Raw genomic sequence first — 5033 nt, 5'->3', positions numbered from 1 at the left:
GATGCCTTTTTTTAAAAAAATCAAACATACAACCAATGTTTCAGTAGGTGCTTGACAATTAAGCAAAAAAGTGCTCACTTTGAAATATAAGACAAAAGTGTAAACACTGATAAATGTGAAAAATCACTCTGAAATAATATCTAGACTAGGATTTGCACACTTTCATCATCCAAAATGGCATTGCCATTTTAAAAAATGACCCCTTTGTGAATGTGTGCTTGCACTTTGTTCGTAGGTATACTGTATGAATTGAGATGGATGAGTAATCGGAAACTGTTAAAAAAATCTGTTGATGAACGGGCACTACTGAGATTAAAGCTCTTGTCAGGCCATCTCATTAATAATCCAGGTAAGGCATATGAGTTAAGTTTGTGATGTATCACTCGCTGTTGGCATTTAAAACACAAAAATCCTCTGCCTCATTGGGATATTGATAGATTGCAGTTCTGTTGGACCACTTACCTCTGCATTCTTAGATTAATTGCTCATTTAATGACCACATGAGAAGTACACCTTCTTTGAATTACACTGTGGTTAACTGCAGAACTGAACTGCAGAGAGGGCATTGGGATACAGTAAGGAACAAAATGGTCTTGTACTGTAATGCAGTCGCTATGTGTTCAGCCATGTCAGTCCCCATTGCAGCTTTTGCTGCTACTGTTCTGTCAGCTGCTACTGTTCTGTCAGCTGCTTTGTTGCAAAAGTTTAGGGCCTAAAAGCTGCACAAACCTCACTTGTACTGATCATACTTTTTGGGAGATAATTCCATAGGACCAAGACATTCTCAATAGGACACACACCTTTTACCTCAGTAACCAAACATCTCGTACTATTTTTTTCTTGTTCAGTATAGTGATTTGCTGCAAAATTCCCATGCCACATCTTTTGGGTTAAGGATTTGTCCTGCTTTTACTAGTTTGCTTTTATGTTCCTCCAGTAGTCATCAATTCATTTTCTTATGTATCAACTCAATTTTTTTTTGTACTGAAAAGTGTGTAGCTATAGATATCCAATGATAGAGACCACACAACTTTGATAAGTGTTGGAAAGTCAAAGCATAGTCCATGTTTTTGACCAGAGTTGTTGCAAAAAGAAATTCCAGGGGAAAGTAGGAATATATCACATTTCACATGGTTTTATCTTTCCATATAACCATGTGAAATGTCATGCAATGTGAATGAAGAAGAACACTTATATGCACGACATGCATATTAGTGTCTTTGTCTCTTTCACAGAGATTCTTCCACACTAATTTACTTTTATTTTTCAAGTCTATTAAGCTAGTTGGGACTTCTCAATGAAAACTGTAGGGGATGCATTCAAGAAAAGATTGTTTAAAAATATTATCCACAACCTCTATTCATTGACAGTGTGTTAAATATAGATGCTGCATCACACTTAAATGTAAGATTACGTTTTTTTTTTGGAAGAAACACCTTTGCATACAAATGAAAGCATGGTGTTCATGAAAGTTTTCACCCGTTTACCAAGCCCCATATGTAATTTAGATTTTAATCAAACAACATGACAAAGCTTTCTATGCACATAATGTATCTATATCTATGTCTATATCTATCTATTTATATATACATATATATGTATTTATGTGTATATATATATATATATATATATATACACTTAAACTAATAGACAGCAGAAACCTCAATTAGAAATTGTATTTGCCTTAACTGAACATAATCAGATTTGCCTCCACACTGTACAAGTTGTCAGAGCCAGATTTTTCATTTTTGTAGGTAGTATTACTGTGGTTGTGAAACGATGCAGATCATTTCCAATTTATTTTCATCTGAGTCAGCCTTATTTGGTCAGAATTGGGCAGGTTTCAAGTTTGTTTGACCTACATTCAGTTCAGACAGAAGAATAACATTTTCTCAACAAGTGTGCTTTTAGTTTTTTGTTTTGCCGTCTTTCTTTTACTTTTTCAGTGGTGTCATTATGCAGTAGAATTGTATATACTTCAATATTTACCAGGGTAAGATAACCTTTTGAGTTCAAATATAAGTTCTGATATAGATAGTAAATACAAATGATTAGGAGAATGTTACAATTATAGCGTATGGTTTTGCTGAACTGAAGTTTGGTATACCAATATTTTTTTCGTCCATACACACTATCTCTGGACTGATGGTCCACTTCATATACCTGCTTAACTCTGAAAACAACTTCAAGATTTTATGCTATATGTTTATTTGGACTCCTAAGGAATAGGTCTTCTGTAGCTCACAGACCTTAGGTAAACCTATTGTAGAGCACCTCACATATTATTCTACTGACACTAATACATGTATTTTCTGTGTTTCTTATCATCACAAAGATATGTAGTTTTGTTGGATTTTTATCAGTCAAAATTGCTTTCCTGTTCGTTTTTTTGTTTTGTTTTTTAAACTGGTGCCTGTTGTAGATATGTAATGTGCAGATTAGAGCTCCAAAGAACTGAGTTAGCTAAGCTTGCTGCTCTTATAAAAGAGCAGACATGTCAACTTTTGGTCTACAGACATTAAGGGGGCTGCTTTTACACTGTCTTTTAAAATGAATACAAATCTGGTTAAATTGTCTAATCGTACATGTAAACAAGTCATGTTGTATTCTTACTCATGTAATCAGCCTTTTTACTAATATTTACAACATTGTAGTGTTTGCTTCAGTTTACTGCTGACTATCCTAGTTTCATTCTCTACCAATACTATTTTGTTTGTTTGTTTAATCAGCAATTGTAAAAATAAGATCATCTAAAAGGAAGTTAATTCAATTTCTCTGCTGTTTTTCTGCTCCTCTGACCTCAGTCTCTGGTGTTTTCCTCAATATAAAACCATACAAATGATCTGTGAAGCAGGAACTGAGCCAGAATTTTCAAAATCCAACACTTCTTATACTGCCATGGATCCGTCCAGTAAAATCCTTTGCCATTAAGGCATTTTGCCAGAGCCTTTCAGTACTTACTATGTGTTAAGATACTTCTTTTTACTGTCATTTATCAGACCTGAATAGCATAACACCTTTTTTTCCTCCATGTGGTCTAATATCCCTGAAGTCATGTATATTATCATTGCCTTATCAGTAGGTATAATGCGTTCACCAACTTTTTTCAAATGTTTGCACATGATAGACACAAAATATATTCTCACTTGTGTTACCATATGGTCTTTGGGTAGCACTCGACCCAGGCCTCCCTGCACCATGTAAAATGTTAAAATCTGTCATCACTGTTGGCCTCTGTGAACCTCTCCTATTCTAGATTCCTCGATGGTCCAACTTTTTTTTTTTTCTTTTAAGGAATTTTCTAAAAATGGTATAGAAATGGCCAGTAATTTCACCTGATCAGAAACTACATCATGCTGCTAGAGAATTTATGTCATTTTGTGTTTTTGTCAAAGTAGCTGAAATCTGTATCGAAAGAGGCATGTTTTTTTTTTTCTATTAAACAAAAAATAAAGACATGACATTAAGAAAATCCCCAGTTATCATCAGTCATTCTTCAATCAGTTTTCAGTCTTCAGTGACAAAAACACATTATACACACACTGCCCCTCTACTGATGTCCTTAAGAGATGTACACAGACAGGGCTCCCCAAAATAGTACAGTGCTCTCTTGTTTAGAACTCTAAATGTTTCTATAAACATGTGATGTACTTTATCGCCACAGTAACATGGATGGAATCATTCAGTTAGCAACTCTTCTCTCTCCCCGCTCAGCTAGTCATGCTGAAATCTCAAAGATCACGCATCACTGAATGATTTCCAAGAGCCAAGCTTCTAATGTACATACAGGGAGTTATTGTACTTGTGTCACATGGGAAAGAAAAAATCACTGTTCGAGCCTGGATTTGAACCAGGGGCCATATTTTTACTTTGATATCTTAAATAAAAACAACAGTGAAATCAATTTTCAAACTGTAAACACTGTGAAGTCATTTTATTTTAAGCATGATTCAACACTGAAGTCATGTTAGAAGTCCTGCTACCATTATTCAAGCAGTTGTTAATTTAGTTTTTAAGATAAAATAGGTCAGTCATATAGTCCTTTTTTGAAATTTCTATTCTTATATCAGATATGAATGTGTGTCATTGTTTGATCACACACCGTGAAAGTGAACAATTATTTCGGAGCTGTAATTGAAGAAAAATGTCACAGCATGGTTCAAATGCTCCCATCGTTCGTTTTTGTGTTGAGCATACAGTGACTGGAGTCTACATCTTGTCCTAAACCCCAGTTGAAAAAATAACCCCATAAATGTATCTTAAATGTGTTAAATTCATTGAACATGTTAAGTCTGCTGAAATTGGAGTCATGCTGGTGCCCTGAGTGTTGTAATACTGTAAATATCACACTAGGGGTCCTCCTTCCTCATGGTGTTACTTTGGAAACTCAATGATGTCCAAAATCAGTGACAAAGGTCATCAAAAAATTCAGTTAGTGCAAAATTCCCTACTTTATATGAGTCATAATTATGTTAGAAAATCTTTAGTTCAAGTGTGTTAACATTATATATTTAAATAAACACAGGTAATGTAAAATCATGTTTCAAAACGCAGATATTTTCAAATCATATTTTAATTAAGCTGCATGACAATGACGCCTGGCCAACAAAGGCTTTAACAGAAAACTATCAGTCATTTATGGAGTAGGGTTGTATTTTGTATTTTTGACAGTATTCGTGCAGAGATGGAACTCTTAGATTTGTCAAAAGGTGCCGTTTTTTTCTGGCTCCTCCTGAGTATAGCTGGCGGTTCATTTTATTCTGGTCGTGGTCTTTTGATAGAACCTTCACAGACACATTGTTGTTTCTCTGCCTGCAGCGGACATTGTTGTATGACATGGAAACTTTGAACTAAGCAAGGAGATGATCTCTCACTGCCAGACAGAGTGACCAGGACATATACCAGTTGACCAGTTCTTTTTGAGGACTTGCCTCTCTATGAGTGTTCCGTGTACTCTTTAGAACACATGAGCGTGTTCTACGATGGTGTCCCACAAAGCCAGATGGATGGCTTCCCAGACGTGGTATTTGGGA

This window comes from Fistularia commersonii, chromosome 13, assembly GCF_037954325.1.
Source record: "Fistularia commersonii isolate RoL2024-O1a breed Wild chromosome 13, RoL_Fcom_v1.0, whole genome shotgun sequence".
In the NCBI taxonomy this organism is placed as follows: Eukaryota; Metazoa; Chordata; class Actinopteri; order Syngnathiformes; family Fistulariidae; genus Fistularia; species Fistularia commersonii.
Note: the sequence above shows the minus strand (reverse complement) of the source record.